This window comes from Numida meleagris, unplaced genomic scaffold, assembly GCF_002078875.1.
Source record: "Numida meleagris isolate 19003 breed g44 Domestic line unplaced genomic scaffold, NumMel1.0 unplaced_Scaffold119, whole genome shotgun sequence".
In the NCBI taxonomy this organism is placed as follows: Eukaryota; Metazoa; Chordata; class Aves; order Galliformes; family Numididae; genus Numida; species Numida meleagris.
The window spans coordinates 1,696,862-1,710,696 of record NW_018362987.1 but is presented as its reverse complement, the minus strand read 5'-3'; the positions used below and the strand labels follow the sequence as shown (position 1 = coordinate 1,710,696).

At 43.0% G+C, this 13,835-nt stretch overlaps 1 protein-coding gene across 9 annotated transcripts in view; it reads left to right on the top strand.

Annotated features, from left to right (window-relative positions):
- RNLS (renalase, FAD dependent amine oxidase) overlaps nucleotides 1–12,907 on the top strand; it is a 105,798-nt gene extending 92,891 nt beyond the window's left edge. Inside the window, exons 8-10 of one of the 9 annotated variants that reach the window (XR_002433759.1) lie at nucleotides 45–99; nucleotides 3,900–4,119; nucleotides 4,248–4,484. The gene's annotated coding sequence lies outside the window, so the exon portion shown is untranslated. Of the gene's footprint in view, nucleotides 1–44; nucleotides 4,120–4,247; nucleotides 4,485–5,457 lie in introns of those variants that run through there. The other 8 variants (XR_002433757.1, XR_002433756.1, XR_002433755.1 and 5 more) reach the window with 8 other exon arrangements.
- Nucleotides 12,908–13,835: the final 928 nt, after the last annotated feature.

Below are 13,835 nucleotides of genomic sequence, written 5' to 3'. Positions count from 1 at the left end.
TCCTACTTTGATAATATGAAGATAGTCTCTCTTCCACCCTACAGGCCTGTGTCTTGGCTGTGGAAAAATTGTCCCAGGAGGTCCAGCAACTCAAAGAAGGTATGTCTTGTTCCTCTCTTATACAAACCAATATCTCAGCTATTAGAAAAGTGTTCCTCTGCTTGAGAGAAAGGATATAGTGGGTACCACACCATGTACCATCCTGTGTGACCTGTTTTACATGTGTGACCATGCAGAAGGATATGAGGAAGTGGGATGGAAAACCCTCCTTGGCCCTACAGGCACAGGTACGTGAGTCGCGAGGGAAGATCCTTCCAGGAAAATGGTGGCTCCAGTTTCCAGCAGGCCATTCTCCAGACAGAGAAGATGGTCTGAGCTTATCTCTGAAGTTGACAATGAGCCTTCTGTTGCTCATACACAAGAAATGAGTAATGAATACAATAACCAGAACTAGAGGGAACCTGCCTACAGCCAGGTGGAGGAAAAGCGCAATTGGATTTACTGGACTGTGTGGATTTGATGGCCTGGCACATCAGAACCATAGAAATACGGGGCTCTAGCAGACACTGGTACACAATATACTCTAATGTCATCAAGTTCTAAAGGAACAAAACAGTATTGTATTTTTGGTGTGACGGGGGATACCAAGAGTTGACTGTATTGGAGGCTGAAGTGAGCCTAACTGGAAATGAGTGCCAAAGCACCCCATTGCAGCTGGCCCAGAGGCTCTGTGCATCCTTGGTATAGATTACCTCAGAAGAGCTACTCCGAGGACCCAAAAGGGTACCAGCGGGATTTCGGTATAGCTGCCTCAGAGATGGAGGTCATTAGGTAGCTGTCCGCCTTGCCTGGTCTCTCAGAGGACCCTTCTGTTGTGGGGTTTCTAAGAGTAGAATAACAGCAGGTGCTGATTGCTACTACAATGGTGGCAACATCACACCAGCTGGGACTCCCTCATTTCCGTTTGTCATCTGATTCATCAGCTGGAGAACCAATGAGTAATCAGCAAGACTCGCTCACCCTTCCATTGTCCCATATGGACAATGCAAAAGTCCAGTGGAGGGTGGAGACTGACAGTGGACTACTGTGGCCTGAATGAAGTCACACTACCACTAAGTGCTGCTGCGCCAGACTTGCTAGAATTCCAGTACGAACTGGAGTCAAATGCAGCACAGGTGTGCTGCAACTGACATCGCTAATACGTTTTTCTCAGTTTCTCTGGCAGAAGAGTGCAGGTCACTGCTTTTACTTGGAGAAGTGTCCAGTACACCTGGAATTGACTGACTGCCAAAGTGGTGAGTATACAGCCCCACCATTTGTCATGGGCTGATCCAGACTGGACTGGAACAAGAGGAAGCTCCTGAACATCTGCAGTGCATTGATGACATCATCATGTGGGGCAATACAGTAGAAGAAGTTTTTGACAAAAGGAAGAAAATAATTCAAATCCGTTTGAAAGCCAGTTTTGCCATAAAGCAAAGTAAGGTCAAGGGACCTGCACAGGAGATCCAGTTCTTAGGGATAAAATGGCAAGATGGACATTGTCAGATTCCTGTGCATGTGATCAACAGGAAAAACTGCTGTGTCCCCATCAACTACCAAAAAGGAAATACAAGCTTTCTTAGGTGTTGTGGGTTTCTGGAGAATGCATATTCTGGATTACAGTCTGATTGTAAGCCCTCTTTATCAACTGACCCAGAAGAAGAATGACTCCACGTGGGGCCCTGAGCAAGAACAGCCTTTTAAAAAAATTATAAAGGAGACAGTTTGTGCAGTAGCCCTTGGGCCAGTACAGACAGGACAAGACGTAAAAATGTGCTCTACGTTGCAGCTGGGGAGAATGACCCCACCTGGAGCCTCTGGCAGAAAGCCCCAGGGGAGACTCACTGATGGGTCCTGTTGCATCATGGGAAAGAAATGGAGGTGGAAGGCAGATGTATGATGTACTACATGGCGAGCTGCAGAAGCTACTGAAGGAAAGGGTGAATTGATCCAATTTGCAGAAGTGAAGGCCAGCCAGCTGGCTTTAGACATTGCTGAATGAGAGAAGTGGCCACTGCTCTACCTCTACACTGACTCCTGGATGGTGGCAAATGCCCTGTGGGGTGGTTACAGCACTAGAAGCAGAAAAACTTGTAGCACAGAGGCAAACCCATCTGGGCTGCTGCATTGTGGAAACATATTGCTGCCCAGGTAGAGAATGTGGTAGTAAAGGTATGTCACGTAGATGCTCATGTACCCAAGAGTCATGCCACTGAAGAACATCAAAACAACCAGCAGGTGGATCGGGCTGCTAGGATTGAGGTGGCTCAGGTAGATCTGGACTGACAACATAAGGGTGAATTATTTCTAGCTCAGTGGGCCTGTGACATATCAGGCCACAAGGGAAGAGATGTAGCATATAGATGGGATTGGGATTGTGGGGTGGACTTGACCATGGACGCGGCTGCACAAGTTATCTATGAATATGAAACAAGCACTGTAATTAAGCAAGCCAAGTGGATAAAACCTCTTTGGTATGGAGGAAGAGAGCTGAAATACAAATACAGGGAGGCCTGGCAGGTGGATTATATCACACTCCCACAAACAAACCATGGCAAACGCCATGTGCTTACAATGGTGGAAGAAACCACTGGATGCCTGGAAGCATATCCTGTGCCACCACCTGAAATGCTATCCTGGGTTTTGAAAAGTAAGTCTTGCGGTAACACTGCACCCCAGAAAGAACTGAGTCAGACAGTGGGACTCATTTCCAAAACACTCTCATAACCTCCTGGGCCAAAGAGCATGGCATTCAGTGGGTATATCACATGCCCTATCATGCTCCAGCCTCTGGAACACTGAATGATACAATGGACTGTTAAAGACTACACTGAGAGCAATGGGTGCTGGGACATTCAAACGTTGGGACACACGTTTAGCAAAAGCCACCTGGCTAGTCAGCACTTGGGGATCTGCCAAGTGTTGGTCCTGCCCAATCAAACCTCCTACATACAATAGAAGGGGAGAAAGTGCTGGTGGTGCACGCAAAGCACGTGCTAGGCAAGACAGTCTGGGTTCTTCCTGCCTCAGGCAAAGGCAATCCTGTTCATGAAATCATAGAATCATAGAATTGCTCATGTTGGAAAAGACCTTCAAGATCATTAAGTCCAACTGCAACCTAACCATACTACCTTAAGTAGTCCTTCATGGGACTGCTTTTGCTCAGGGACCTGAGTGCATATGGTGGGAATCATCCCTCATGCACTGAAGGACTGTTATGACAGATGGAGCTCAGAGTTATGAACTAAATGAACACCATGGACAATTTGTGTGGCTAGCCCACAGACTATGGAAATAATGTGTGTGTATATATATGTGTATGTATGTGTATATATACATGTGTGTATATATATATGTATATAAAGGAAGATAGGTGATGGTAATTAGTTAAGTACCACAATTTCTACACATCCTGAGCATGATATAAATTGTATGGAATAAGGAGTGGGTGTTGTCTTAGTTTCAGCTGGGATGGAATTGTTTTCTTCAGAGTGTCTGGTATGATGCTATGTTTTGGTTCTAGGAAGAAAACAATGTTGATAACACACTGGTGTTTGTAGCTGCAGTGATATACGGAGCCAAGGCCATTCTCAGAGATGGGCCCAGGAAGCTGGGAGGGAACAGAATGAGGGCAGCTGACTTAAGCTGACCAAAGGGATATTGAATACCACATGACATCATGTAGAGAAGGTGATGGGAGTTAATTTCACTCTTTCCTGCTGCTTGAGAGCTAACTGGGCATTAATCAAAGAATGGTGAGCAATTGCTTGTGCATCACTTGTGATATACATTCATATTAATATATATATATACACATACATATATACTCATAACTATTTTCCTTTTCTCTCTCTTAGTAAACAGCTTTATCCCAATGCACAGATTCTACTTTCCACCCACCCTTCCCCTCAATTCTCTCCCCAGTCTCACTGGGAAGAGGTGGGAGTGAGTGAAGGACTGTGGTGCTGAGCCACCTGCTGGGTTATACCACCAGAGCAGCTTGGAGCCCTGGCGCTGGTCTTTCTGAGAGTGGGGCTGAAGAAGAGGCCTTTACCCCAGCGTACCTCCAGGCCCAGGGTGAGCAGCAGCCTGGTCGCAGTAGGAACCTGGATAAGTCCTGCTGGCCCATCTGGCCACATAAGCCGGGACTGGGCTGCTTCTTAATGGGAAATGAATAGGATATTACAATTGTCTCTTTATTACAGGCATGTTTACAGCTGCCCCAGCCTGTGGGGAACAGGAGAGCCAGCCAGTTTGCAACTACCACAGCACAGCACAGACAGCTACTGTAACACTCCGATTATATTAGGCATTGAGTTGCCTGCTGAGTTTGCATTCTCTGATTCAGATAGCTGTCTCAAACTGAGACATGCATGTTATTCTTTGATAATAGCAGTCATTATAATAATAAAATTGAGCTTTTTGCACAGTCTTCAAAGTTATTCACTGTAGTTGTGGGTTCTTCAGTATTTGAGGTTTCTTTGGACGAGTTGTGAATTATTAGTATTATTCTCTCTAGTTATAAAGCAGTGGGACTTAGGATTTCACTTCTCTGCACTGCATACAGTCATAAAGCTGTGTTTTAAGGAGAGTCCGAAGACAGGTTAGCTGGGAGCAGGAGCAGAAAAGTTCCCACTGCAAAGAGGAAGAGAGCTTGATGAGAAAAGTAATGCTATCCAGACAGGCTAAAGCCAATTAAAACCAATTCTAGCCATTTTTTGAAATACAAGGCAAGCCTCAGATTCACTGAGTTTTGCCCTCTCTGGTCTTGACTCATGAAAAGGGCTGCTCCACTTGGTTTAGGCAGCTCTCCCCCTTGGAGATGCCAAAAGGTATGCATCACAACAAACCTTAGCTTTCCTCATCTATCCCTTTACAGAGCCATAACCACCCTTTTCCCTCATTTTTCCTTCAAATAACCATTCCATGGGTTTGAGGAAAATGCCTGGTCTCTCTGTCAGCTGGTTTGCAGGAGGGTGGAGGTGCTCAGGAGGTATTTATTTATCAGCACATTCAAACCAATGGATCCCTCAACATCCTACTAAAGGCTTTGGGAAATGCCAGCAAATCCATGTGTGAATGTTTAGAGGTTGGTTTCCACTGAAAAATTTCTGAGTGGCACTAAAGAATATCCTGAAACCAAACCATTCTAAAGCCTCTTGTTCCCATTTTGCTGATGGTGAATTGCGAGTTAGTTGGAAGAAAATGTACTCAGACTACCTTTGCTTGGTGCAAATGTAGAAAATCAGAGCAGTGCATCCAGGCTCTGACATGTGGCTTACACCTCATCCTGTGAATTGCCTATGGATGTGATTTTTGTTGGGTCATTTTTTGGACTGTGTTTCTGATGCCATAACTGGAAATAAGCCATTTTGATCCAACCAAAAAAAAAGTGGTTTTTTTTTTTTTTTTCAGAGAGGAGTTGACCATCAGGAGGAGCTTGTACTATCCTGCACTGAAATCTTCCTGCCAGGAGATCTGAGCAATGTGGCTTTGGACACAGTGTTTAGAGAGATCACTGTGAGGCCAGAGGAAGGACTCAGCTTGCTTCTTGTTTCTCTCGCTTCAGTCTGCTAACAGTCTGGTCCTTCTAGGACCAGCCAGTCTAGAGAATGAAGGCTCCTGCAGACTGGGTCTCTATGGTGGTGCTGGCAGATGAGCTTCCAGTCCTCACCTACCACAAGACTTTTTTCTCATTGCAGTGTTAGAAGTATCTGTTTATTGTAGCAAAACTGAGAAGTATTGCAAACATTGCTGTCTTGGGACATCAGAAAATTAAACAAGTCCCATGGCATAGACTCAAACTGTAAACTGGACTGTGCTGTATGAAATCACAATAGTGGACTGCCAAAGCCAGCCAACTCAGGGATAGGTGCTACCTTGGTATTATAACAAGTACTTTGCCTTTATCTACTGAAGATGCTGAATTTAGAGCCATGTTTTTTTAGAGCGACATCCAGAGACAGCTCCCTTCCATAACATTTCCAGCAGGCATACAGAACTTTACAGAACAGGTTTAAAAGGAGGAAAAAGCTGGAGCCTGTAGTTCAGTAAATTCTGCTATATGACTGCACATGGTACTGGAAAGCAGGTACTGGGTCTGGAGTCCTCTATGGGCCAGCTCAGTACAGTAGACAAAACACAGGCATGGTGCCAGGGTTTTCCCAAATAATCATCAGTTTCTGAACATTTGATGCTAGATGGCCTCTGGAGATCTCTAATCCAACCTGTTGCCCAAAGCAGAGATAAATATGATTAGCAACTGCATTAGATTCTTGAGAAAAGCATTCAAAACAATGGAATCAAAACATTCAAATAAATTGCCAGCTACTTCATTGAAAATGTAACAAAGATCTTCATGCCTTATGTTACCCTGTTTTAGGTCCCAACTGCCATTAACATTCAACATCTAGTCTGTCAAAGGCTGTCTGAAAACTAGTCGCCACCAGGTTTCCTTTGTTCAGCCCTGACCCTTAACCCTGGCTTTCATGATCACCACTCCTCATCGGTCTGTGAAACCACAGCCTGTTTCTGAGACTTAGAGCCTGGAAGATTTGTCTTGTAAACTGAAAGGTGGCTTTGCAGAGGCATTTTGTCTTGCAGATATAGTGGTGCCTATGTGCAGCAGACACCAGTAATTTGGGCTATTATCTTGCAAACTTACATACATGTGCAGTTTAGGTAAGTTCTGAAGAGTTGCAGACCTGTAAGTCTTTTCAGAATTCAGACCTTGGATTTGGTGGCTTTGTTTTTAAGATTTTGTATGTAGATACTCAGACAGGTAAATGTGCACAAAGAACCACCACAGGCTTCCCAGAAGCTTCACTTCCCATTCACACCTCCTAAGAGCAGCTGCTGCTCAAGGGCTTGTCTGTAAATCTGACCTGAAGGATGCTCAGGAGGGAAGATGCCTTTCTCAAGTTCAGTTCCTTTTCACAGTGTTTCAAATATATAGCAACTTGGCAGATCCATGCTAATCGAACCCACCCCTGGCTGCAAGATGAGGAAAGAGCAGCATTTTGCCATGGAGAATTGTCACTCCTTTGGCATCGACACTTTTGCTTAGATGGCTTTAGGTCTATGATTTAATAGCATATAGTTCACGGTGTGCATCTTGTGTTTTTGTTTATTCCTGGCTGAAACCAGCATTGAGTCACTACAGAAATTGTTTACTTTGCTATTGTCAATAGAAACTAAAGGTCAAATAATCAGAATGGAATCTGTGGATATAATTTAGTATCTGTTGATATTTTTGCTGAGGAGTACTAATAAAAATATTTGTTTGGCCAAGGAAGCTCCATGGAAAAAACAAAGGAGTTCATGCAGTTGGAAACTGGAGAAAAATAAGCCAAGCCTCTCCACATTGGAAAACACACAGCAGACTTTTTCAACCCATCCTAAAGCCTCTTGTGTTCGCTTCGTTAATGGTGAAGCACAAGTCAGTTGGAGGAAAGCCTGCAAGACATGCCTGCATTTCTGTCACAACAACTTCCCATAGAGCATCACACTAAATGAGCACCACTTGGAATGGCTGGCTCTATGTGTCTTTGCTATCTAGGTATGCAAGGAAAAGATGAACTAAAAGATGAACTGAACACATTTCCATGAGATTAGAGGACAGAGTTGAACTTAGGGTGTTTTACTATCTTCCCCCGCTGATTCTGTACCTCACCAGTGAGGTTCTCCTGAGTGTAAGATCAGTACTTAAAGTCCACTCATCTCCTCACAGTGAAGAGCCAATAATGTTTAATTGAGTTGTCATTAGTGTCTGCCATGAGCAAAATAGTCTAAAATAAGGACCGGTGCAAAACTGCAATGAAACTTGAATCATGTTTGTAAAAAAAAATTAAAGAGGGGTAAGGTCTCATTTTTAAGTCATCTGCTCAGAACTGCTGTGGGTTCAAAGGGGGCAAAGCTGCAACATACTTCAGTAGCGTTACCCGACTTCCGATTCATTAGCGTGGGACTGTGAGTAATTTTGAAACCCTCACCCCTGAAGTGGAGCCAAATTGCAGCAAGTGAATCACCCAGGAGACTGAGACCCTCTTCTGCTCCTATATACATTGCAAATACATTGCAAAATTGTATGCATTTCTTTGCTTATTCAGCAGTTTGCTGCAAGAGGCTTTTATCTTGACAATGTTGCTTACTGGCTCAGTTCGTGAATTATGGGGTGTGAGAGACCCTGTAGTCTTCTTTTCACAAAGAAACTTAATAACACGAGTTTTCTGAAACAGAATGCTTTTTCATACTTCCACACAAGTTTTTTTTCCATCCTTCAGTCTCTGAACTCTGGGCTTCATCACAAAATATTTAGCTTGAATCAGGATGTAAAGCAGAAATCACTCATGCACAATGCCTTGATCATTTTATCCATCTTCACAGGGGAATGTCTCTTAGATTTCCTGCATCAGAAGAACATGAAAATGGCTATATTGGCTCAAATCCACTAAACCCAGAACACTCTCTTGAGTTGTGGCCAAAAACATGGGGAAGGGCATAAGAACAAGAAAAGCACATAGGGAAATTTCAGCTGGGTGCTCTTACTGCTTCTGAGACTTTGCTCTTCAGGGACTTTATGAAGCTGGTTGTCGGGGGGACCTATCAGTGACTCCTGGGTTTTCCCTGGAAGCATGAAAGCAGTCAGCACTGTGCATTTTGGGCTCTGGTGTGACAGTGAGGTGATCCTGAGGTGCTGCACCCACCACAAGGGATGGGGAGGTGCTGGGCACTCCTAGGAGAGGTGGGTAGCAGCCACCAAGCTTGGCCTCGGCAGGGAAGGATGGGGGGATAAAGAGGGCTGTACCTGTTTGTATGAGCATTGCTAAGAATTATTCAACCACAATAGCAGTTGGAAACCTAGGAGCGGTAAGGAGAACCAGAACACTTCCAGCAGTCTTTCTAACATTGCTTTAAAGTCCTAAGGAATGAGCACGGAGCTCCCAAAGTCTGCACTGGCAAGGAAAAAAATTGGGTTGCCTTTCCGTAGAAGCAGTAAGCTGGAATTTTGTCCTAGATTATGAGCTAAAATGCAAATATGAATATGAATATGAAATTGAATATGAAATGGGTGAATAAAATGCAAATATGAAAAGGTGAATATCCTTAATTGTGTAGGATTTCTTCTGTTTGACATCAGGGATAGTTTGGTTTCCATTCCTCAGATGGCTATAAACCTGTTAGGACCAAAATAATGGAGGCAGTACTAATCCAGGGAGGGCAGGCAGTGTTTTATATTGAGTACTTCCTAATATTTAGTACTGGACAGCAATACATTTTGTAGTAGAGTACATGGGTTTAACCACTCCATTATTGTGCTTTTCTGGAAGCATGCCTGGGAATACAGTGAACTTCAGCAAATGGAAGCTGAAATCCTAACACTTTTTCATTTATTAGCCACCACTTCATGATTAACAGAAGACATTTTTACAAAGAGACTTTCTGAAACCCCAAGAAAAAACAAATGCAGCATGAGAAAGCTTATCCAGATTCAGCCATGCTCAACATCTCTGCGATCCCAGGGCTGGTTGAGGCCCCCAGCAGTTCCAGTAGGGATTCCACCCCTGACTGCCAGCCCAGCAAACCTGGTTCCCCATGCAGGGCTCCATCCATTTTGTGGTGTCCTCCTTTCCTATCTGCGAAGTCCTGCCCCTAACCCCACTGTCCCGCCACAGGTGCTTGTACAGCTGGTGGAAAGGATTCAGCTGGGCTGAGTGCACTTCTAAGGGCTGTTACAGGAATTTCTTAATTAACCGTACACCTCACTTAAAAATGTAAAACAATGTGGAAGTGCCAAGGCCAATTGAGGGACAGCTAGTTTGCATAAGATACTGTGTTTTGTTTTGTTTTGTTTTGTTTTGTTTTGTTTTGTTTTGTTTTGTTTTGTTTTGTTTTGTTTTGTGTAGGAACATATGGACTGCATTAACATTTTGGCACATGGAAAGAAGGGGCTAAACATTCCTCGCTGTCACCTCCTCCTGCCAGTGCCAGTGCAGATCCTTTCTGTGGGGCTGCTGGGTGGGATGAAGCTATGCACAGGTTTAATTGGGCAATTTGGAAACCTCATGCTTGCTGATGCACTTCATGGACGCAATTCTTGCACACTCCTGCCGCAGTGGGAGCATCCATATGGGAGCTGCTGGCTTCCCTGGGAATTTGAACATTGGGATGCACTGGAAGACAACTGGAAAGAGGGCTGCAGCAGGACCTGACTCTTCTGCAAGCTACAGATTGGACTTCAGGACACTTCAATGAATTTTTTTTTTATACTATCACATGTTCTGGTGCTTATGTTGTTTATAGGTGATTTTAAAGTCAATGATGAGCACAAATTCCTTTATAGAATGATTCAGAGAAAAGAGAACATGGTCTAAAACATTGTCCTAAATAAATATGTTAAGTTACATACATATAAAATAATAGAATAATAGAATATAATAGTAAGAGAATATTCAAATATTACAGAAGCTGTTTTTTTCTGTCCAGGAATTCCTACCTTGCTGTAGATGTGGAATGAGTTGTGAGATGAGAGTTTACTGTTCTGTATATCTTCCTATCAGGTCTTCAGTGGAATATGGACAATGCTCTGCCCACCTGCTCACCTTGTACATAGCATATCAACACAATCCAAGCATGCCCATAGCCCAGCTCAAGGTTTAAAAGCTTCATGCAGGGACGAATGCTCAGCATAATTAACTTAGAGCACAAATAGAGGAACATATTTTCTAATTTTAAAAGTTTTTTTAATTGATGTTTAAAAATGAAAAACAAAGTGTATCCTTTCTATTTGCTACTGGATGTTTGAAGCTCTAGGATAGACCTGGCCCAAATCTTCTGCTGCCTGCAGGAACTTAGATTCTGTAAGCTGGGTCCAAAGAGCAAGATCCAATTCTGTGACTTTATCAAAGAACAAAGGATTTAGCTTATAAGTTGCAATTAAAAAGGAAGATGTTTCCAAGATGTCAGAAGGTTTAAAGAATCAATAGGAATGCAAGGTTCTTATATCTGCACCACTTGTTAATTCTCTTGTCTTCTATTCTATAAATTAATCATGTTTTTAAAAAGAAAGGGAAGTGTGTTGAAGAACAGAGGAATTCTTTTCCACCCTGGACCCAAACAGACATAGAGGATGTTCCTTTTGCAGTGATCAGATATCTACATCTCCTTGAGAAGTCCATCACCCATGAGAAATGGCAACAGTGGCAACCCTCAGGAATGCAGGCAAAACTCTCTCCAAAGACAGGCAACAAAACCAGATGGAAAACCATGTAGGCAATAATACATTCACTCCCAGCATTTGGTGTCCCACCAAGCAGCAGAGAGGGCTTTCTGCAGTAAAAGAATGGCCTGTGGTGGGACTCCACAGCGAGTCCTGCAGACACTGGCCTTAGAACACCAAAGAGAAATGCACCAAGGGAAGCTTTGAGGTGATCTTCTCCAACGTGCAGCCACACCAGAAGTCACCAGAGCAGTGCTTCTGCCTCCAACACACATCTGTTTTCTGTTATTTCGATAAGATTTTCTTTGTAGCATGAAAACAGAATTGGATCCACAATATTTAAATACCAACAGTGGGACTTCAGTCTCTACCTCCATGCAAATAAACGTATTTTAATGTTTGTTTTAATGTCAAGAATCCACTTGGCAGGTAGATGTTCCTTCCAGGGCAGCCCCAGGAAAGGTACTCATTTAGAAATGAATATTTTTCCTTCTATCATGTCTTTGTTCTGCCATTACATTCTCGCATTCACTGCCTGAAGGCTCTGCATCACACCTCAGATTGCCTGCAGGGCTTTGCATTTTGTGGTTTATTTGGTTCCTGCTCTAACGGGGCTGAAAACTCCCTGGTAGCTGCCTGTTTCTCTATGTGGAAACTGTTTCTTTAATCAAACAGATCATCAACATTTAGGTCATGACATAGGTATCTTTGAGAACTATCTTGTATGATTGAGATGGGTTAGAAGAAAAATCAGGGCTTGCTAGATCAGCACACTGTGACCTTGCTTCCGAGGACAGCAGGTCACGGAAAGAAATCATGTCTATCAGAATACTGCTCCATTTAGGCAAGAAAATTGACTATGTAAAACTAAAACAGTGAGTAATGGAAACTAAGCTTGAGATTGTTGTATGTGTTCTCACACTAATGATTGGCATGCTAATGATTGGCGAGAATGAAGAAGTTATTTCCATCATCTGCTATGGATGTTTGAGGATTTACACTATCATTAAGAACACACCCTCAAGTCAGCAGGCGGAAGCTGAAAACAGGATAACATTCAACATTTTACCAGCTCATATAAGCAGTGTGAAAAAAAACATTCAAAGGACATCCCAAAATGAAACAGTTCTAACAGGAAAGGGCACAGGATGGTCCTGTAGACAAAACAAGGCCATTCACCCGTACAGCAGACAGCCAAGGAAGTTCAGCATGAGTAAAACAGCCAGCACAACAGATGTTGATGTTGACAACATATTTCTAGCTGATGGTCTGTTTTTATTCTTCTATCAAAGTCACTTTTAATAAAAAGATGAGCCTTTTTTCTCTCTTATTGAAGCTATGAATGCCTCTTATGGTCAAGAAACTGAGATTCTTCATATCCATAAACACTGCATAAATTTTTTGCTTGCTATAACTCTGTCCAGATGCTAGCATTCTGTTTACCCATAGAAATTAGGCACTCTCTTCTTTCCAATCTCTCTAAGAAATTCAGCACTTTGACTTACAATCTTGAAAATAAATAAATAAATGGAAGAATGGAAAGAATATTTATGGAAAGCATACAGCTCATAGTATGTTATATGTCCTAGATCTAGTGAAAGGGAAGCAGAGCTTTGATACTGAAAACAATAAAGGTCTAATAATGTTGCTGAAGTGTTTTTTTACCTTGAGCAACGTCAAGATTTTTCTGCTCCTCCTTCTCTGAGCAAGCAGTAGTCACTGCGTTTGGTCCATGAAACAGTTGTCTAGTGTGGGAGAAGCCCTAAAAGCAGAACAAGTGAAGGTAGAATTGAGGTCAAAGACACCCCAGAGTCTGCTTCTCTCTTGAACATTGACTCAGGCTCCCATATAAAGTACGTATTCACCAGGGAACTCTCAGGGACTAAATCTGTAGTCAAAAAAAAGCAACTGCCTGAACTGATAACACAGTGTACCTTGCTTCTAGAATAAAAGAAGTCAAATGAGCACTTGGTTGAAGCACAGTTCAGCACCTCCTGTTTTCTTTACAAGAAGGGAAAAAGTTGTGAACGACAAACATACTGAGCATGGCATGGAAACAAAAACACAGCCCCAAGGAATCATACCAGAGTCTCTGTCTTGAAGGCATCCTTTGACACCAAGAAATCCTAAGCTACAACAGGCCTTAGAAGAAATTGTAGTCAACTTTCTTGGATGTTTGGGGTGTGCTGAGTTTATTTTTAACTGCTTGGGCAGCAAAGAGGTTAGGAATATGGCTGCAGTTCAGCCAGGTATGTGTATATGACTCTTTCAAAACCAGCTTAAGACTTGAGAAGAAAAACAGATGAACACCAGGGAGCCACAAAGAATGGCAAGCTGTCAGAAGACAGTCGGAGTTAAGTGAAGCATCTATAAGTATATGCTTAAGCAGGCTATGGGGACAACAAAGAGAAAAAATCAGGGTAGAAACAGGGACTTCAAGTCAAGCAGCAATCAATTGCAACTCACGAAGCACAGCAGCTAGCGCGTCATCTGTTAGGCACGGCAAGGGAAGTGATCAAAAGGGGTTTCTGAGAACCACAAATCAGAAGACAAGTGAGAAAGTTTCAAAATACAG